General features: G+C 39.9%; 1 protein-coding gene across 3 annotated transcripts in view; it reads left to right on the top strand.

Moving 5' to 3' along the window:
- The window catches only part of SAMD4A (sterile alpha motif domain containing 4A), a 206588-nt gene that overhangs the window by 69497 nt on the left and 115656 nt on the right, over positions 1–21435 (top strand). Inside the window, exon 2 of one of the 3 annotated variants that reach the window (XM_081290935.1) lies at positions 21040–21237. The exons of the other annotated variants lie outside the window; for them this stretch is intronic. The gene's annotated coding sequence lies outside the window, so the exon portion shown is untranslated. The remainder of the gene's footprint in view (positions 1–21039; positions 21238–21435) is intronic. 3 annotated transcript variants of the gene reach the window in all.

Here is a 21435-nt window from a genome sequence, read left to right on the forward strand (position 1 = left end):
TCATACACAAACAATGCATTAAAAAGAAAAACAAAAATATCACTTTTTTTGTTTAGGAAACCTTGCTGGCCTATAGAATTTTCACACACACTCTCATTAAATCTGAGCATCTCAGCCCCCAGATAGATGGATCTTATCTAAGGTCACTAACTTGTGGTAAAATGCAAGTCTTCTCAAAGAAGGGCACATCTGATCAAATTTCAGAGGGAATACCCTCATATATGATAGATTAAAAATAGCCAGGAACTAGTGAGGAAAGTTCTAAATTGTGCCTAGTTTATTAATGTGAATGTTGATTTGTTGATAGGTAACATTTATTGGGCACTTATTATGTACCAGCCACTTGGCTACAAATTCAACATAAATTGTTTTATTTAATCTTCACAACTTTGAGCAACTGGATGTTATTTTTAATTGCCATGTTGCAGACCAGAAAAAGAAGGCATAAAGAAAGAGACTACATGCCATTAGTCACACAATTAAGTAACCAGAGAAGTCAAATTCAGGCAGAAGACTCTCTCGGCCCCGATCTTGGCTCTTCCCTCACTCTGCCTCCACATGACCCTCTGCTTAGGTCATTAAGTGTGGGGCTTGATGATGGTGTTCAACTGCATTCGAATTGAGTTCCATGCTTGTAAAACTGTAGAAGGTTCATGTGTTTTTGATTCCGATCTTAAACACATGAGTGTCATTGCAGAACATGTAACAGGCAACATGACAGGAACTTCAAAAGGGCTGAGAAGGCAAAGAACTGAGGGTGAGCTCTGCCTTTATTCTCTGTAAATCTGATGGTGTAGGAAAATCCCTTTTACCCTCTTCTCTGGGCTTCAGTTTTGCATGGTGACTGACTTGTACCAGATGGAATCTGTAGTCATCTAGTGAGTGTGTACTCGAATTGCAAAGGACGTTTGCTGAAACTACTGCCTGAAATTTGTGATATTCAGGGTAACACAAGTAAAGGTTAATGGTTTTGTAAGGCGGGTGTGTTATTTTTAAGTTAACTTATTGCTAACGCAGGTTTGAAAATGTACTAAATATGTATGGAGCCAAATTTGAATAGAATCTGAGGATTTAAGTTGAAAAAGTAAAATTTTCTCTGTCTTCTTTTAGAAATTGGAACCATATACAACTTTTGTAATGTATCTTTTATATTGGTTTATGAATGACTGTTAGTTGCTTTAAATTGTCTTAATTACAAAAACAATGTAACTCTATAATCCTTGTGAGAAAAATTGATTTTAAGAAAAAAAATGTTTTTAAGAAAGCACAAAACCTGAAATTTATGCATACTGAATTTTATTCCCTTCTACTAAAAAATGAATAAGGCACTCTTCTGGGGAATCTATTTGAATTGTAAAAATATAACTGTCAACATTATAGAAGCAACAAAATATTAAAATGAGCTTTCATTTTGTTTTGGATCTTCTTAAAAATGACAACAAATGTCATTTAAGACACTTTTGTTTATAAGTTCTTTTATGTGATTATTCAAGTTTCGAGGTCCAGAACATTTCTCTATTTCCCTCTGAGTTTTGACCATTAAGAAATGTTATGTCTTATAAAAACATCCAAAGAGGTTTGCCTGTATCTTTCTTTTTTGTTTAGCTGGTGGGATTTTGTTGTATAATTCCACAATTCTTTTGCTTTCCAAAATGAATTTTTTAAAAAAATGTGTCAGAGGCTTTCCTAAATTAACTTCATTACTCCATTCTTTATATTGTTAGTATCTCTCATTGTAGATCAATAACTTTTACTGTAGAGGCCAAGATAATTAAAACATACGGTTTTGAGACAAATTTTATTCAGTTCCATTTTCATGACAGACAAAAATGAGGGGTTTGGAAGTTAGCTTTCCCCACCTGGCCCAGATTTTGAGTGCCTGACAGATCACAAAGGTTCCCCTTCGTAGGCTCTGCTTAACATTATAAATGATTCCATTAATTTTGATATCAGAGAATCAAGTCTTAGTAAATAAGACTAAATCCATATTATGTGTCAGTACAGATGAGAGTCACTTGGTGATTTTTTTCAATATTACCTGTCCAAAAGGAGGCCTAATGACTTCTCTATTGGAACTGCCCCAAATAGAGGGCACAAGTGCTCAAATAGAAGGCCCAGGCGTACCCTGTAGCTCTGGCACCAGAAACACCTGAGGCGATTATCTAATACTGTAAAGTCTCACCCTCAGGGTTTCTGATGCAGTCGATCTAGGAGTCCAAGAATTTATAAGTTCCCAGGTGCTGCTACTGTTGGTCCAAGGTGCATACTTTGAGAAACACCAGCCTCACACATTTAGAAGCTATAGCAAAAGAAGAATAGTGACTTGTTTGGCAGGATTAATGTACTGGCTTTTGGCTATTGAGCATATATGGCCACCTCTGAATTTCAGCTACTATAGTTAGTGAGAGAGATGTTCCACATGCATGGAATGTGTGTGCCTATTTTATTTGTTCACTGGGATGATGGACTTCTAAGCACTCGATACAAAATAATATCCACGTGCACTTTGAATTGGAAATCGTACTTCTTCCTATAATAGGAAGAATCTGTTTTTCAGATTTTTTGAAAGACTAGTATGATGAGTTGTACTCTCTCCATTTAGCCACTCTCCACATTTCACTTTTAAAATGAAATCATCCTTGTTGCATTTAACTAATGGAAACTTGTTCAACTTGCCAAGCAAGGTTCCACTGTCTCTGAGACAAATTTTCCAAAGGACTGGAAACACGATGTAGCTTTTATACAAGAAATAGCATGGAAATGTTCAAATTTATGTTACTCTGATACATATTTTCCAAGACTTGATATTTAAGTAATATCTATTACATTGTATCTGAAGACATTCATTTGACTCTGTAAGACAAACAATTACATTTGGGATTTCTTTCCAGCTTGCTTTTAACCTCCTTGTGAATTATTTAAGCTTATTTTGTTTATAATTCTTTAACACACTCTGATTAGTAGCAGCTAACGTTAATGAGTGGTCATCATGTATCAACCATTGCTAAAGTGATTTACAGGTATAATCTCATTTAATTTTCATTTAATTTTCACCATAAGTTTTTTTTTCTCTTTTGTAGGTGCTTAAATAGACTAAATAGAGGATGATGAAGGATTAAATAGTTTGCCCAAGGTCCCTGGCTAATAAGTGGCAAAACAGACAGAGGCCTGGCTAACTCCAAAGCCTAAATGCTTCCCCACTGTGTTATCATCTTTATTAAAACACACTTTTTAAAGAGCTTTTTATGCTTGGCACCATTAAATATTGGCTTAGCGCCCAAGACTGTTCAGTCTAAAACAGTCAACCTTCCTAAGCACATAGTAAAGACATAACAGCTGAGTCAGCATTTGAAAGATATAAATTGAATATTAATATGTAAATATTCTGCAAAGACAATAAATTTTATGAAACAGAACTCGGGTTTATGTGGAATAGGGCAAAGGGCATGTGATCTCCTTTTCCTTTAAAATTGGGATGGATCTTAGGGAGGAAAGTATCAGAAGTTCCTTAAAATTGAAATATGAGAGCTTAGTAGGTTGAAAGGGCTTTGTGAGTGTGGGATTTATTCTACCAGAAGGTGTTGTCATGGGAGTTGAATAAATTTGTCAGAGGAGATAGCTTCTGGCACTAACAATTTTCTGTAATGAGAATGTCCTATAACGGTGCCGTTCATTAAGGTAACCACCAGCCATATGTGGCCGTTGAGCTCTCGAAATGTGGTTAGTACAACTGAGGAACTGAATTTTTAATTTTAATTAATTGGAATTTAAATGGCCACACATGGATAGTGGCTACTATATTACACTACATAAGACAGTAGAATGGAGGCTAACAGCCATGGGCCTGAACCTGGGTGTAGAATTTGCCTTAACTTCTGGATGGACACTTGTTACAGCAGTGAGGGAGATAAGGAGCAATTAGAGGAATGGTGGGGTTTCAGATATAGGACGACCAGGACAGGCGCAAGACTGCAAAGAGGGAGAGAGGAAAGAGCAAACTGAGACTTCTGGGAAGCGTGGTAGGGTCTGGCAGTCAACTGTGGATTAAAGTGCACTGGAGGTTGGCAAGGCTTCCAGCCTGGTGATGGAGGAACAGCTCCTTTTTGCAGTGTCTAATTGGTGTTGGCACAGGGACATCTAGCTCGAGATGCATTGTAGACAGAATGTGTACCCTGAGGCTCTATCAGAGAAGCAGGTTGGCAGAAGGATCAATTTAACATTTGCATAGAGGTAATATTTCATCCATGCTACAGATGGCATTCAGAGTTGCATGTTTCAAACATAGAGAGTTGGTGTGACTAGAATGGAGTGAGCAAGGCAAAGTGTGGTGGGAGATGGACTTAAGAAGATAGATTTGAAGGCTCTAGAGCTACCAGAAGCTTTCCAAGTCATGTAAAACTTTGGGTTGTTTTTTAAGTGTAATGGCCAGGTAAGAGATGTGATGGCTTGGACTAGGGTAGCCAATGGTGGGTGTGGAGATGAGTGCTTAGAGTCTGGGGCTATATTTTGAAGACAGGCAACAGGCTTTGTTGTTGGATGAGATATATGAAGGGAAAGAGGGCAGACGGGGTGATTCCAGCCCCTCCCCCATTTACTGAGATGGGAATATTTATTGAGATGGGAACATTGAATGAGTACCAGGTTTATTACTAAGATCAAGTGTTGGATGTGTGAAGTCAGAGGTTCCTATTAGATATCCTTGGGCAGGGGGGTTTCAAGTAGGCAACTGAACAAATGATCCTAGGGTTGTCTGGTGATTTGGTGAGGCAGTGTTTCAAGATTTTGAGGGGGAAGGAGGAGCCAGAAGAGAAAGAGAAACTGAATGAGAAGTGTATTTGAGAGTGGGACAGAGGTTTTAGGAAGAAGGAAGTCATAAGATCCCCTTTTGGAACGGAGGCATTGACCCTGGGGAGGAATGTACCATTCTGCATATGGTGTCATTGAAAATGAAGAGGTGCCTTTTGAAGACCCTGCATGGTATGGCAGGGGTCACCAGGTAGAGTCCTCAAAGGAAGGAGAAGCAGGAGAGAGTGGGCGAAGGTAAACTCGAGGCTTAGTAGGGCTCCAACTGGGTAGCAGAAGTCAAACTGCAAGGTGACTTTGTCTTGGTCAAGTCAGTTGGTGCCCGTTCCTTGTGAAGGAAGGTATTTTGGAGCCATTTAATCAAAATTGCATGCCTCAGGGTTGAATAACAGAGTGGGAAGTGTTGACTTAAATTGTTTTTTCAAGCAAGCATAAATGTCAGAACTTAGGAGAATTGTATGCTGAAAAAAGATTAGTTTATTTTAGAAGGGGGAAATTTTTTCCTACTTTTTCTCATTTGCCTATAAGTATTTGTCACACATAATCATTTTGCCTGCTTTTATAAATGTAAGATTTCCACTTACATGTCACATTCCATAATTTTTCTATTAAAATGGCCAGTGTTGATCTATTTGGTATTAATTTCTAGTCTATTTAGACTTTTAGCCATTAGAACATTTACTCTAAGAAGCAAGTATTTCTATTACTGTTACTGACATATAATGTACCCATAGGACAATATAAGGGGTTATAGAGAATGCTTATTTTGGGGAATGATTGATCCAGGGACGGTTCTTTTATCTTCCCCTTCTCCAGTTCGCAGATCCTCACCTGACAAATTTCACAAAAGTGCAGTGAACCAAGTGATGGAACTAATTAATGGACTCACAACGTGCTAGAATTCTGATCCTGGAATAGAGGGTTTACATATTATTTGTAGATAAACCTTTACATCACTTATTGACTTGACCATCCCAGCCTGTTCTTGAACATGCATGAGTAATAGTTGCATAAGCAGATACAAGACCCCTGTTTATAGAAGAGGATCACTATTGGCTAGTGATTTCCCATTTCCTGTAGTATTGGCTGAAATAGCGAGTCATCCAAAGTCTCTGGGCGTTCATAGCCAGTGGCTCACTTTGACCTCAGTCCTGTCTTGTTATGGCAGCCCTGGGGACTAGACTATAGTTTCACTTGCAGGTTGGCAGGAAAGAAGAGGGCTTCCTTCTCTCATTCATGCTCAAGCAGCTATTTCTCTTTCTCTCCAAATACCCTGTTTCCCTAGCCCCAAAATAGTTCTTCTCTTATAAGAAGCCAAGATATACCAAAGTCACTAGACCAAGTTCATCCTTTGACAGTGGCAACCACTCAGATGCCTTCTCTTCCCACCAAGCTTTTCCCAGCACAAGTTTGCATCCTCTTTGTCAAGAGCTTATTTTGTCATCTTCTTTCCCTTTCCCTATAAATAATATACCCCCCCCACCAGACCCACTAAACAGAGGCGTGCCCCACATTGCACTGAGTTTCTTTCAGTGTTTTTTGCTTGTTGACTTTCTAGTTATTTTCTCACATCAAGATCTCCAAACTGCAGTCATAGAAGATTAGAGTTTTTTTGTTTATTTATATATTAACTGAATGCTTTTCTTTAGAAAACCAAGCACCTTATTTTGTGGATCTTCACAGAGGTTGCACAGCCTGCAGTGACCCTTGCCACATATTTTCTTCACTATTTTCACTTCAAGGCTTAAAGGGCCTGCTGATTGGGAGAAACTATATATAAGAACAACCCAGGAGTGTTCAGATGAGCTCAGATTATTCAAAGCCCTTGGCTCCTCTTATGGTTGAGAATTCTTCAAGACCTATTGTGGTAACTTATTTCACTTGATTCAGAATACCAGGGCTTGGAGCTCCTTAAGTCACTTGTAGACTCATGGTTATGTCTGTCAACTTGCTATTTTTTGAAATACCTTTTATTGTAATGCTCAAAGTAATGAGGAGGTGATGTGGGCATTAATGATATTATACTAGCATATTTAATTGTACTGAGGGAGTTCAGCATGACATTAGTCATTCCATGAAATAAGTTCCCTAGTTCTCTTGTTTGACAAGTTCTGTTGTCATTGAACAGATTTTCTTCATGGGAGGTATATTATGCTTTCTAAGGGTGAATGAATGCTTTGCAAATAATGTTTGGTGTGTTATAATTTAAACACAGGAAGAGTTAATGTTTTAAAAGAACTTACTAGTAAATATGCATTTCCCACAAAAGATTTTGAAAATAACCTCTTCTGAATGATTAATATGTATATTTAGTCATGCTGATATCTTATTCTAAGATTTCTAGGATATAAATATTGACGCAATTTCCTTTAATAAGGGAATCATGCATTCACATGTGTGTGTGAATTCACACACACACACACACACATACACACACACTCCCATCATCTAAAGTAATATATTCATCAGCGAGTGATGTCTGATTTGTTTTTATTTTCTCCCTGTGGGCATCCTAAGTTTGGAAGGGCCATTGATGTTTTGTGACTCACAAACCAACTCCTTGGCTGTGGCTTTTATATAGACTCTCAGGAAATGCCAGGGTAAACTTTGTGTGACATAGCAATTGTATTCATCACCTGAAGCATTATTCCTTACATCTAATTCACCTGCTTTTCTTTGCCCCTTTCCCAAGGAGAGTGTAGAAGATGAACTACACTCGAGAGTTTTAGTTTCTCCACAAAAATCATGTCACAAATTGTAGGAAGAAAACCAGAAATGTGCACTTTACCCTTTATCTTAATTCCTAGCCTGTGCATAGACCAATTCCACCTCATAACTGTCTGGAATTCTCCCAAAGTCCCTTGTTTCAATAGATGGCAGACCTGTGGCAGCTGTACCTACATTTGCATGTTTCCATGCCAGAAAGTTAAAAAAAAAAAAAAAAAAACAGTAAGAGAATGACGTGGTGAGATCCCAACCTTCCATTCCTTTGCTTTCTAAATTAGTAACAGTGATCTACAAGTGAAAGAATGTGGCTAACCAGTGTCATCTGGGATCTTCTGAAGTCCTACGGAAACTCCGCATTCTTCAGACCAACTTGTGGGATGCCAGCACATTCCTCACGGATGAGGTGGAGGAATACTGGTGGCTGGGCTGGGATTTATCGGCCTGGGGTGGGGAGCTGCTGTTTAAAAATAAATTTAATTATATTCTTTCTCTGCAGTAACATTGATACCATTTTTAGCCCATTACAAATACTGTGATTTTCATTTAAATCACATCCATTATCTTATTGACCTAGTTTTTATTTTGTAATCAAAATGTTCTATTTCGGGATAGCTTAGCCCCAAATCTTTTCTTGAAAGGTTATGGACCCTTCATGCAGTTTTTTTTTTCCCCTTCCATATCTGCGTACAGATGGGCCACATCTGTGTTCTCACGATGGAAAATGGTGTTACATTGTTCACGTGAAGCGTGTGGGTTTTCTCTGCTTAATCTCTGGCTATTTACGGGAATGCAGTTGGCCACAGGACTTCACATCTGGTAACTTGTTTGGTAAATGTCAGGGCAGGGAGAGTTAAGAAATCCTATTTCTATTAAAAATTGAGAGATGGAGGATCTGATTCTCTCTCCTTTCTTTTTTCTTCCTTCTTTGTTCTCTCTGTTCATCTGTCCATTCTTCTTCTGATCCAACTCCCTTCTCCCACCCTCCATCCTTTACATACTGTATAAACCTCCAAGCCTTGAACTCATTCATGCTGCCTGTCCCTCACAGACTCCCCTATGTTCCTAAGATCCCACTTGTCTTTGGCCTTTGCCTTATTGATCTTTCTTTCCCTCTTGTTTCCTTCTTCCCTGCTATTCTCTATTATGCTCAGCAATAGGGCCTGAGTTCTTTATGTCTGTGCTCTGGCAAGAGACTCCCTTGGGGAAAACCCATCAGAGATGTTCCTGGAGCTCCGTTCCATCAGCTCGTCACTCACCTATGTCTAGTCAGGGTCTTGAGAGCCTTCAGGAACTTGACAGAAGCTCTTTCTTAATATTACTTCTCACTGTCCTTCTTGACATATGAAAGTAGCTTGTGCTTCTCGCAGGCAATAAATAGAACCACAGAATTTTAGGGTTTAATGCGACCAGCCATCTTGTTTTGAATTTTAGGATTTAACATGACCAGATCTGAGAATCATCTCCTTTAAGATTCCAAGGCAAGTTGGTGGCAGAGTCAAATCAGCTACCCATTGCCTGACTCCGTGGGTGCTTCTCTTTCTTGACACCCTGTCTTAGCTATGTTTAGATGCTATACCTGGTTCCTTTTAGCATTCGTTTCTTTTCATCACTATTTGCTGTTCCAAATATTGTTTGGTTTTAAAGTATTTTAGAGTGACTGAGTCTTAAGCATGTCACTTTATTGTCAAAAGAAAACATAAAAGATGAAGTTCTGTGTTAGAGTCCCTCCCTGGGTTGTTGGGGGTTTTCTCAGGAATGATATTTTGCTCCAGGTCATTTCTGTTGATGTTTTCATTCCTAAGAGGCGGTGGATGACTATGACATATAATATTCAAGCTTGAGTTCCTTCCTGCCTAACTGGAGTCTCCCTTTTAATCAGGAAACCACATTTAAAGCTGTGTCCTGAACCCTGCCTGGCATGTCAGCTTGGACAGGAAGGACAGGGAATTCCTATTGGTAGCAACCACTGGGGACTTAAGAAGTAACTAGAGGTCAGATCAGAGATTTGCAAGGAAGACGGCAGCAATGCTGGGTATATTTCGGCTCACTGGGGTTACCTTCTTGTTTTCTGAATTCCCTTCCTGGCTGAAGCCAGGATATCAGCCCTGGTCAGTGACCCCACACTTTAGGATTTCAGGATCTAACAACAACAACAACAAAATGTTTTTAATTGAGGAGGCTGAACATAGTGTTAGATTTTATTTTGAGGCAAGGATATTAAAAACAGCAGTGTTAAAATTGTCATGTAATATCATAGTCCCTTCATAAAAGATAAGACGTTTCAACATCAGAAACAGGAAGAAGTTAATTTCAGAATAAAGGAGAGTCTTTTATCTTGTATACATGGAGCTTCAGAAAAGACTCATACAGTATTATCCAGATTTTTCACCTTTAGTCATATGCCAGCAAAATTTTTGTCCTAGAAGTTCTGCTGATCTGTGATACTTGGGAACTCCCTGCCTTCACAAAGAGGCTGGTAAGTCCCTGCCCCTCTCTCCAGGGAGAACGTGGGAGGATGAGCAAAGAAGATGGTATGTATAGAGGCACGAGCACCATCAGTGCTCAGTAGATGATATTTGTTTTTGTTTCCTCTTGGGTAGTTCATGTAGCAGAAAAGTAAATTAGGTTGGTTGACTATTTCAGGTTGGATTTTAAGGATTACTGCTTCCCCACCACCACTAGAGACTAGGATCTGAGCTTCAGCTTTGCAAATCTGTAGTTTGATGTTTGTCAGTTATCTCATGGTGACTTGGAAAGACTTGTACTTCCCAAGTTCATTGGAGTCTAATCCACAAACAGAAATATCAGCTTGCATATAGAAAATATTCTTTTTTCAGAGATCACATCAATGGATCAGTCTGTTCAAATCCCATCCCCTCCCCACAGTGGAGGAGATGCCAGGTGGCAATCATGGTGTCTACTTTCCTTGAGGGACACAGAATCAAAGGAATGAGAATGGTTGACAGAGTTTATTCCTGCAAGGTTAAGGAGAGGCTATTCTACTTCAATGACATTGTTTTTTTTTTTTTCTCTTCCTTGGACATTTCTCTTTGTTGAGAGGCAGTAAGGCATAGTGATTAAGAGAACAGATTAGGGAGACAATTGCAGGTACAAATGTAGGCATAGCCTCTTAAGAGTTTTGTGATATTGGACAAGGTATTTGACCACTGTGCCCCCATTTTGTTATCTGTAATGTGGGGAGAATAGCATTTCCCACATGGGTTTGTTTGGATAAGGAACAGAGTTAATACACATAAAGGGCTTAGAAGGATGTTTGACATATGATGACCAATGTTTAATATTGCTAATAGGACCAAATAAGTTAGTTTGATGGTGGACATAGAAAATAAATAAAAATCAGATAGGCAGAATTAGTTGAATTTTTACTCTTTAACTTTCCTCATTATAGAATTCAGCTTTCCACTAAATTTTGGTTTCCATTTGTTACCCTCCATCATTTCAATAGATTTTCAGTGACGTCATTCAGTCTAGATTATTTTTCACAGATCACATTTTCAATTGACTATTCCCTGTTGATGTGTGGAGGAAAACTTTTAACTAAAACTGTCAAAGGTTTCTCTCTCCAAGGCACATCTTGAGAGGTTCTATTCATGGTATGTGACCCCTGCCAGCTTCTCTTCCTAGTTTGGCCTTTACTCCTTGAATTTGGACTTTGGTTTATTTAGTGGTGGTAGAAGAACAGTAGTAAAGCTGATTGTGCAATTAGATTTTTAGGTGCTTTGTCATATTTTGCCAAGCCCAAAGGGCACAGAAATAACTGATCTGATTTTTTTCCATTTTTGCATCCCTTGGAGAAACTTGACTATTTTACAGTGGAAGTCAAGGGCAACTTGATTGATATTTGGGATGCCTTTTGTAGGAGTACATAGATTGCATCTTATCTGTAGATATGTCTAACACCTGTACAGTGGTTCATTTTCCAATTTCCTCATTAAAAGTACAGTGACAAATTACAGTTAATATTGATCATTAAAATATTTCACTATAAAATTTTTCAGATACCTTGGCCACTAAAGCAAGTTGATCCACCCACCACCTGCCTGGGGTGTAATGAAAAATTTAAACTGATAATCAGCCGAATCTTCTTCTGTGAGTCACTGTGCTGTCACTTCACACATTAAAGCTTTTTTGTTTTTCCCATCATAGCTCTGCTGCCTTCATCCTGCTAAGCACAGGTTTCCTTCTTTCTACTTCCAGGGCAGCTAGAATGAGCTGTAAGGTTGGGCTGTGTCCTTGTCTTGTCTGTTCATTGCCAATAGAGAAGTCAGACAGATGCTCAGTGTCTGAGGAAAAGAGGCGAGGTGGCTGGAAGTGCTGACCATTCTAGCTTGGTAGTCAGGATCTTTGGCTGAGAAGTGTCACAGCCTGCTGTCAAGGCTGTGCTGGGGCTTCTGCTAAGGCACAGGCACCTCTCTGGTCCTGTGCAGTGATGAGATCCATGGAAAACAATCTCCAGACTCCTTTCTGGGGGCCAACTGTGCTGGTAGGACAGGTTAGCCATGCCAAATAAGTGACAATTTTAAGAATTGCTTAAATCAGTCAATGAAAGACCAGCCACCTTTCCACCCATTCCACAGAGATGCAAATGTCCTCTTTGGGTTCTTCTTTGTGACTCTTGTATTGGATAGTGTACAGATTTCTTGGTTGTATGATCCTGTTCATTCCAGGAGCTGAAGCTCTACAGGTATGAAGATACCTTTAATTCAAGAGAGTAGCCCAGCCTTAGGTTCTAGGACCTTGAAGCCAAGGGTGTTCTTAATTGAAATCCATGAGGTGGATATGAGAGGAGCTTATGAAAGCAGAAACTAGTTATCTTTCCATTAATTATAAATGTTAGGCTAGGGCCACAGAAATCCCAGACGACCTCACATGAGCTCAGTATCCCTCTTGTATTACTGGTGCTGTGCTATATTCTCCTGCAGGCCTCAGACAGCCCCAATGCTTCAGTCATCTTCTCTGAGGAAATGATAGCCAAGTCCCACATCTAGGTAGGTCCCCATCCTGAGCCCAGAATCCACATGTCCAAAAGCTTGTGTGACAGCCTGCTCTAATTCGTTGTCCTATTGCAGTAGAGGTGTGCAACAAGAGCCTCTTCCTTAACCAGCATTGTCATTGGCTTGACTTCTCTGTGCCATTTGTGATCTTCCCACTGTCACTCTGGCCCAGCACCTTGGAACATTCAGCCTCAAAGCAAAGGTCATTCCATCTTCCCATGGTTGCTGTAAGCCTCTCTGTTCTTTGTCTATCCTACTGTTCTTACTTTTGAGACTCTCTCTTACATCTTCTGACATTCGTGTTGTTATTCATCAGATGTCGGACTGAGAAATCACTTGCACCCGTTGGCTGGGCACCTCCTGAGAAATAAGATGTACCTGCTAGCCTGGCACCTGCTTCATGCATACTATAAGATGGACAGGAAGAGCAGTGGAGTGGGGGGCCAGGCCAGTGCTTAAACCAGGATGACCCAGGGCATTCTCTGAGGCTCAGTTTGTACACCCATAAATTGGGGATGCCTGCCTCACAGAGCACTTTTGAAGTCTTGACATCAGAGGAAGGACTCAGGCAAGGAAATAGATGAGACTTGGTTCCAGGACTACATCCTGTTTCTGACTGTAATACACAAAGGAGATGTTTAAGATTGCAATTCTACATTGCTTTCGTTGTTTCTTGGTCCCATACAGAGGTTTTCCCTGCCTTTTTCACACCCAGGCACATGTTAACATTTGCTCTACACACTGGGGTAACCCAGGTATCCTGAGCATTCCTCAGCCTCTTCAGGGCTGAGGGGATCAAAATCTCTACTGGCAACGTGTGCATTCAAGTTGCAGCATGGTCATATGCATCACAGTTATATCACTCTCACAGGTCCCAGAGACCAGCCACCTGCCCTGGTATTGTCCATTCATCTTTATTGGGGCTTTATAGAATTTGGTTTTTGGCTTTTCTCCCTCTCTTTTGTAACCCTTCCTTTATCTGGACCATGAATCATCAACTCTCGAATTGTTGTCCTCTTTCTCATTCTTCAGCAAACATTTACCTGGATACTCTACTAAAGTTGCTTTACATAAGCAAAATTCAAGGAGCCTCACTGTTAAGATGTGAGTGACTCTGGGCTCCAGAAATGTAGTTTGGAAACTACCTGTGCTGCACCTTGAGGCCCCCGGTCACGAGTCCTGTGTCACGCAACCCCTGACACAGTTTAGGCCCCCTGCCTCCTCACTGGGTGGTGGGTGGGGGTGGGTGGTGCTGGGCTGCTGGGAAGAAGTCCTGAAGGTCCCTTGTCAACATAACTTCCCTTGTCCCAGGGTCTCAGCAAATCTAATTTCCCAAACTTCGCTGATTAGATATTTTCTTTACATGGTGCTATGCCATTTATAAATCATCTAATTTCCTTTTATCCTCAGAAGAATGAAGAAAGTAGGCATTATTTTTTATTTCTCCTGTATTTTAATTGAGGAAACCAGTCGTCCTCTGAGAAGCTGGGTAGCTTGTTCCAGGAAGTGATGGCCACAGACGAAAGTCCAGGCAGTTGCCACTCAACCATTTGTTTCTCGCTGTGTGCATGTGCCCCGCTATAGTTTTGCCACAAAGTGACTTCTGTTTGCAAAGAACAGAAGGAAGTTCTTTCTAATACTGAGAAGTGTTTCCTAAAGAATGTGTGGGAAGCAGGAGCCCAGGGGGCTATGTCTCTAGGTCCAGAAGGATGGCAGCTAAGAAAAGTGGGGAGCAGACCACCTTGATGCCAACAGGGGTGACTTCAATCATTTCCAGCTTAGCTGATTTCTATACTTGGTGTGCAGTGCTGGAAAGATTGGAAAAACAACTCAAGAAGTACAAACAAAAGTTTAGCATCTCCTTATGTCCACAGCTGCCCCCTTAAACAACCTTTATATAGCTATTTTATAAAATGAGATTCACACACAATTTTCTGCTAACACCTTTGAATGGCTTGTATTATTAGACTTAATATTCAAGCATATACCTCCAGTCCTTTTAACTACAGAATTATTTGCCTATTTCAAAAAAATCTGAATTTTAAAAATATTTTTAGTTGTAGTTGGACACAATACCATTATTTTATTTACTTATTTTTATGGGGTGCTGAGGATCAAACCCAGCGCCTCTCACATGCTAGGTGAGAGTTCTATCACTGAGCCACAACCCTAGCCCCTACAATCTGAATTTTGATGAGCAGACACAGAGGGTTCAGGCAAATCTGTCAACTATATGCTCTTTAGTTCTTTAAGAGGTTTCCCCCTGCAGGTTTGCTTTGTGAACTCCTGTCTCGTAAATAGTGTGAACATGGTAGAGCAATAAGTACAATGGACTTTGAGTCAAGACCCCAGAGATCTGCACCTCAGGAAAAGTTATTTTTAGAGCCTCAGTTTCCTCATCTGTCAAGCAAGGCTGTAATAATAATGGTAGTTTTAAAATTTTTGGAAGTCCTGTTTATAAATAGTGTGATTCAAATTTTCTTTTGTCTATATACATTTTTATATCTAGGACAAGGATATAAATTTACTCACTTTGAAGTATTAGATTAGAATAATGTAGAATAAAAGTTCTTTTTATTCCTATATTTCAGGTATACAACGTGGGTTCTGTATATTTTCTTTTCCTTTTCTCTTCCCAAAGAGCTTGAAGGTCTTCCTCAGGTATATCTGCTATTTCAGTCTGTGATTGGTTAGCCAGATAGTTAGAACAGACGGCTAATTAGCAGATTAAAACAGGCACTGAATTAGACTCTTAAGGAAAATATCTCAGAGTAAAGATGGCTCTCATTCCGATCAAGGCCAGCATTCAAACCTTCTCTTAGTGTGAATCATCGATTCATCCCTTATGCATGCAAGTTGGTTTCATACTATTCTACAAATGCAAATCACACCCAGAAATTCAGCCACCTCTTCCCAGATGTCTGCTTTTGGTTGCAAAAATGCTGATGGGACAGTGTGCATGGCTTACCTCAAATCTGTCTCTACTAGTGGAAAAACATCTCCTGATGGCCTAAAGCATCTCTGTTCTGGGTCAGCCCTTTACATTAACCACTCTTTACCAGGGGCTGAATGCTTGCATATCCTCTCAGAGAGCAAAATTCATAGGTGTGCAAGCTAGGTTAACAGGAGGATGGAGGGGAGTGTGTGATTGAATGCAGGGGTTTATCCACTCTCCTGGAAAGGACATATTGAGTAGGCATTGAGATTGGCAGCCACACTCACATAAAGAAGAGCCAAGAGGGTTGGGAGCCAGAGAAGGCAGTCAGATTTGGCAGGCAGAAGTAAATCCCAGGCACACAGACACTCGGGGCCTTTTTTCTACAGCCACATGTGGCAGCTCTTACCTGAGGTTCTTCAAATATGCCTCTGGCAGGTATTTTCATCACTGAATAATAGATGTAAAACATACGCACAGTGAAGTTAGGTGGCCTCGTCATCCCAGAAGGATCAATGGTGGGTGGAAATCATTCCTCTGGATAGTTTGCTCCCTTGAGTCAGACTTGATATAGGTGGATATCCACAAAGAGCCAAGGTTAAGGTTTTTCTCTGTTTTGCACAAAAGATGCTGTTATTGGACATGTTGGCAGAGACCCTATTGGGAGGGAATTTATGGTTGCCCTTTGTCTCTCACAGGGAAGGTTCTCATGACCTCTTTTGGCTCCACTGTCGAAGAATCTGGGGCTACTAAGTCCCTCTGATTTCTGGACAGTCTTCACACCCCATGACAGCCTCCAGAGAGGTCTTGGACACCAAAGGGGATGCCCTGGGAAGTTCTGCCAGGGCTTCCTGTGCTGCCCGGGTTGCTCCCTGTGCCTGGGCAGCTAACCAAAGGTCACAGACTCTGTGGACGTCTTGCCTTTGTTGCTCAGTGGAAGGCCCAGACCACAGGAGTCCAAGTTAATTGCTCACACTGGGAAAACTACTCGATTGAAGTGGGACGTAGCGGGACAGGAGAGAAGTGACTGATCCGATAAAGAATGAGTTTAACTGAAGAGCCAAGCTTCCTAAAATCCTTCGTGGAAGTAGACAGGATGTAAATAATAAATCATAAATAAATAAAACTCGAGCTAAATAAAGGCCCTTTAAATATACCGCCCCTCACAGCTACAAGTGTTTTAAGGTGGAATTAGCCAGTATGTTCTTGACATTGAGACTGAATTCAGCCTCAAATACTGGATTAGATTTTTTTTTTTTAAAGACACTTCTTTTTTTTTAATTTTAATTTTAATTTTTTAGTTCTTGGCGGACACAACATCTTTGTTTGTATGTGGAGCTGAGGCTCGAACCCAGGCCGCACGCATGCTAGGCGAGCGCGCTACCGCTTGAGCCACATCCCCAGCCCTGGATTAGATTTTTATGATTCTCTCTTCAATCTTTTAGTTATCTTGTTTGCATTTAATTTTACCTTTTTTTTTTAAAGCACCTTCACCATTAACAAGTCTAAGTCAACAATATAGTTTTCATAGAAATAACTCTCTATTTCACACTCATTTCATCCCTTCTTCAAAAAAACCAAGTACAACTGACATGTTCTTATCCAAGAGTGATGGGCGGGGTCTGAAATACTGAACCAAGATAATGGAGCCAACATTCTAGTGCAGTCAGAATTTTAGAGATGAAAGTTTTTAGTCAAAGATTTTTAAGACACCATGTGAACCTCCACACCACACACACAAAATAAAATTGGTTGAGGAATGGAATCATAAACATTATTCATATGTATATATGTATACATATTATATTTATATATTAAGGTATCCTGTATAAAACAAGAAATTTGTGTAATCTTTTTAGATTATTATGACTCTGTTCTCAATCTTTTGGAGTTATCTTGTTTGCATTTAATTTCACCTTTCTTAAAGCAAATTCACCATTAACAGGCCTAAGACAACAATGTAGTTTTCATAGAAATAACTCTCTACTTCACATTCATTTTGTCCTTTCTTTAAAAAGAATAAGTACAACTGGCAAAAAAAAAAAAAAAGAATCTTCCTCAGTTTCTGTGCCACACCACAGGAAACAATAGAAACAGCAAATAAATATATGTTCTGTCTTTTAGTTTTTCTGTTTAGCATGACTACTTTCTCTTTCTGTTCTGTTTTTAGCAGTGTTATTGGATCTTATGAATGACAGGATTTATCCAATAGACTGTAAGATAAAAACTGACCAGATAAAATTACTCTTTAAATCCATAGAATGCTTCAGAGTAGAGACCAATCTACATTCCCTTTGCTGTTCCAACTGGTTCATTTTTTTCTCCTTCCAGCATCAGAATAGATCATTAGCTATTTCTTTGATTGAGCCTCAGATGAGTTACAGTAGAAGCTCAGTGAACACATTTCCAATTCTCTTTAACCTCTCTGGGGCCTTAATGGCTCTCCTACCTATCCCACCAGGTCAGTTGGAAGCCTTGACAGTTATATGCTCCCAATCCTGTTTATGCCAGTTGTATTTCATCTTTTTGAAGAAAGGATGAAATGAATGTGAAATAGAGAGTTATTTCTATGAAAACTACATTGTTACCTTAGACTTGTTAATGGTGAATTTGCTTTTTTTTAAAAAAAAAGGTGAAATTAAATGCAAACAAGATAACTAAAAGATTGGAGAGTCATAAAACTCTAAACAGATTCTGTAAATTTCTTGGTTTATACAGGATACCTTCATTATATAAATGTATATGTATACATATATGTATACATATATTCCATACCTCAAAGAATTTTTTTAGATTAACTGTCAACACATCCTGATCACATTGGATTAAAGGATTTCTTTGAAAGTGGCAACAGCCAGTCACTTTGTATAAAATAAACCTATCTACTGAGCACATTAAGATGCTTGCATCATGCAGGTTACAAGAAGACTGAGCCAGACTGAGGAGAGAGCACACTCCTCCTTTATCATGTTCATCTGGGTCACAAGCTAACTGAGGGGAACTGGGCAGGACCATCTTCATAGGCTCTCACAAATGCACTCACTTCCTCTCTCTCTTCCTTTTTCCTCTAGCAATGTAGTTGAGTTCAAAAAACCTAAGTGCCCATATGATCTGACTCTGAAATAAATAAGGGAGAAACCGTTTGGAGTATGAATAACAGAGTATGTTCCAAAGTCCTCATTTCATCAAAGATGTGATATTTGGCTTGAAAAGTTTTAAATATATGCTTATGAATATATGAATGCAAAACATGTACGTGCATGTATGTACACATACAGTTCCTTAAAATAATAATCTTTGATTTATTAAAGTTTGACTTATGTTAGATAGTTCAAGAATACAATTATTTCTCATAAAGTGAGATCAAAAAGTAGTGAAAAAAATCTTATTGGAAGTATCTTCAAATCCAATGTGTGTGAGGTTGTTTTTTATTCTCTTTGGGTTAAAAATATTTTGGAAAGATCTTCCTCAATTTCTGGGCTGTGTCTAGACTATATCAGAGTACAAACAATGGCAGGGGAAAAATGTGAGAATGCTGTGGATACTGGACTGTGTTAACAGGGGTATTTGAGAACCCTCAGGAAGAATAATATTTTACAGTGAGGTGGTTGTTGTCTTTAACAATAAAAGCCATATGAATGTGCTGTAATTTATGCTAACATGGAATGTTTGAAATCATAAAAACAGGTATGATTATTGGATTCCTATTCACCAAGGGAAAGTACATCCCAAAGATAACTACTCCAAAACTTGGCCTTCATGGCAAAGCAAGACTCCACCCACCTCCAACCAACAAGATGCCCTCAGTGGTTTCAGTAAGACTTTGTAGGGGTTTAACTCACAGGAGGGATTTTATTCTAGAGCATAAACCAGATGCTTTTCTCAAATTAATGGGAGCCACTGATGCCTGCTGAGTTTACTAGAAAAGAAATGGCTCCTTTCTATTGTCCTGGAAATACCACTATTGAATGGCATTTCACCTGAGTGGACTTTTAAGATGGATGGATTTGTCTTTTGCCCCTAGGGCACTGGTCCAAATTTGGAGCAGATGATGGAAAAGATGGATGGCTACAGAAATTTCCAGGTGAAATTAGTTGGATTTCCTCGATCCTCATTAATTCCTGGCTGATCATCATCCATCTTCATCTTCTTTAACCTTCCCTAATGAACCCTGATTTCTGAGGTTTTTCTGGGTCTAGAATAACCAAAATCTGCTGCTTAGAGCAGGTTGAAAGATTTATTTAAATGATGTTTCAGGCTTTCAGAAGAAAGGGACTTTTTCAACCTGAAATCCTAGTTTTCTCACATTTAGTAATAGTATATTTTTTATTTTGATTATAAGGAGATGAGTGGGCATCATATAAATCCTGGAGCTCAGGAAGGGACTGTAAGTGACAAATTGCTTCCATTGCTGTTCAGGTAAAACCTAGTAAAGAAGAAACTTTTGTTCTTAGATTATCTGATGAGAGACTCTTAGCCACCTATGACTGAGCAAGACTGACAGGAGTCACTCCAGCTTGTTACATAATGAAATACAAGAAGCAGTAGATGATCGTGGAGAAACCCACATGTGTTCTGGCCACTGAGGTGAAGAGGAGGCCCCAAGATCAGTGGAAGGACAGACCAATAGGAAGTATTTAATAAGTCACCTAATATTCTCAATTACTTCCACATTAGAGCAGAATTAGAGACACAGTGGTTTTGCTCATTCTAGACACTGCTTTGCTAACCAGTTTGTATAATCATTATTTTTATAGCGCTCATATCAGCACCCCCTTCTGAGCCAGGTGTCATCAGTATATAAATAGCACATATTGTTAGATGTGTAACTAAGAAGATAAATGTTTCCCACTTCAGATGAGAATTCATGTGATTGACAGTGAACATTAACCCCTTGGTTGCTATTGGTCTGCAGACATATATGAACCCCCTATGTTGGAGGAATGGAACAGATAGAAAACCAAAAACGTGAAGAAAGTGCCCAGGAGGTATACTTTTAGTTTTAGGAAAAGTTAAACCAGTGTGACATTTTCAGTGGTCTTTTTTTTTTTTTTTCACTTGAGCAGAATGACAATATTTTATCAGTCAACCAAGAGATAAATCAAGATTTAAATCAACTTCCTACCTTTCACGCAAGGCCTAACCTCAGTGGTTATTAAAATTAAGTGGGATTTAAGTAGAAGTGGAAGCACCTACTTTATTTTCAATTTCACGCTCTTGTGCAGTGAGTTTTAGATCAGCTTGTGAAGGCTGATTGGGGGCGAGAAAGCCCTAAGAGCAGCTGAGAGGGGAACAGGTTTTCAGATCCAAGACAAAGTCCTCAACTCTGCCTTCAGCTGTTACCAACTCACCAAATGACCTCGGCCCAATTTCCTCCTCTTGAAAATGGGAATGGTGGTGACAACTGTCTTGCTAGGGCAGATGTCTGTGGTCTGCATGGTTGATAGCTTTGGGCAGAGAGTCTGAGGGCGTCTCTTCTCCTTCCCTGGGGACTTCTTGCTTCGCAGTCAAGGTTGCAGGTCCTGAGACGGCATTGGTTTTATGCTCTCCCTTCTCTAGGTGCCCAGGACCCCGCGTCCTGTGACTGCATAGCCAAGCAGAGGTTAGCATGTGCCTTCACATCCTGCTTCTCTCCTGCCATCGCCTGCTCCGCTGTTGTCTTCTCCCTGTCACCATGGCTGGTGACTTGGGGAAGTCTTCCTGGATCCTCTCTCCTTTGCTGTTACCTGCTGTTTTCCCACCATGGCTGACTTGCAGGTGAAGAGTGAGTCTCCATTCACATATGGGTCTTCTGGGTCACATTGGCTGAGGCCTTATGACGTGTCGGGCACTGTGTCTACGTTTTGCTTGCGTTCTCCTCCTGTAAAATGGAGACAGCCATGGATAAGGGAGGCCTCGGCAGTGCCCTGGATGGGGCAGCTGCTGGGTGGCAGGGCCCGCCTTCCTCTTAGCAGA

Source organism: Spermophilus citellus (assembly GCF_964194105.1).
Source record: "Spermophilus citellus genome assembly, chromosome: 4".
Classification (NCBI taxonomy): Eukaryota; Metazoa; Chordata; class Mammalia; order Rodentia; family Sciuridae; genus Spermophilus; species Spermophilus citellus.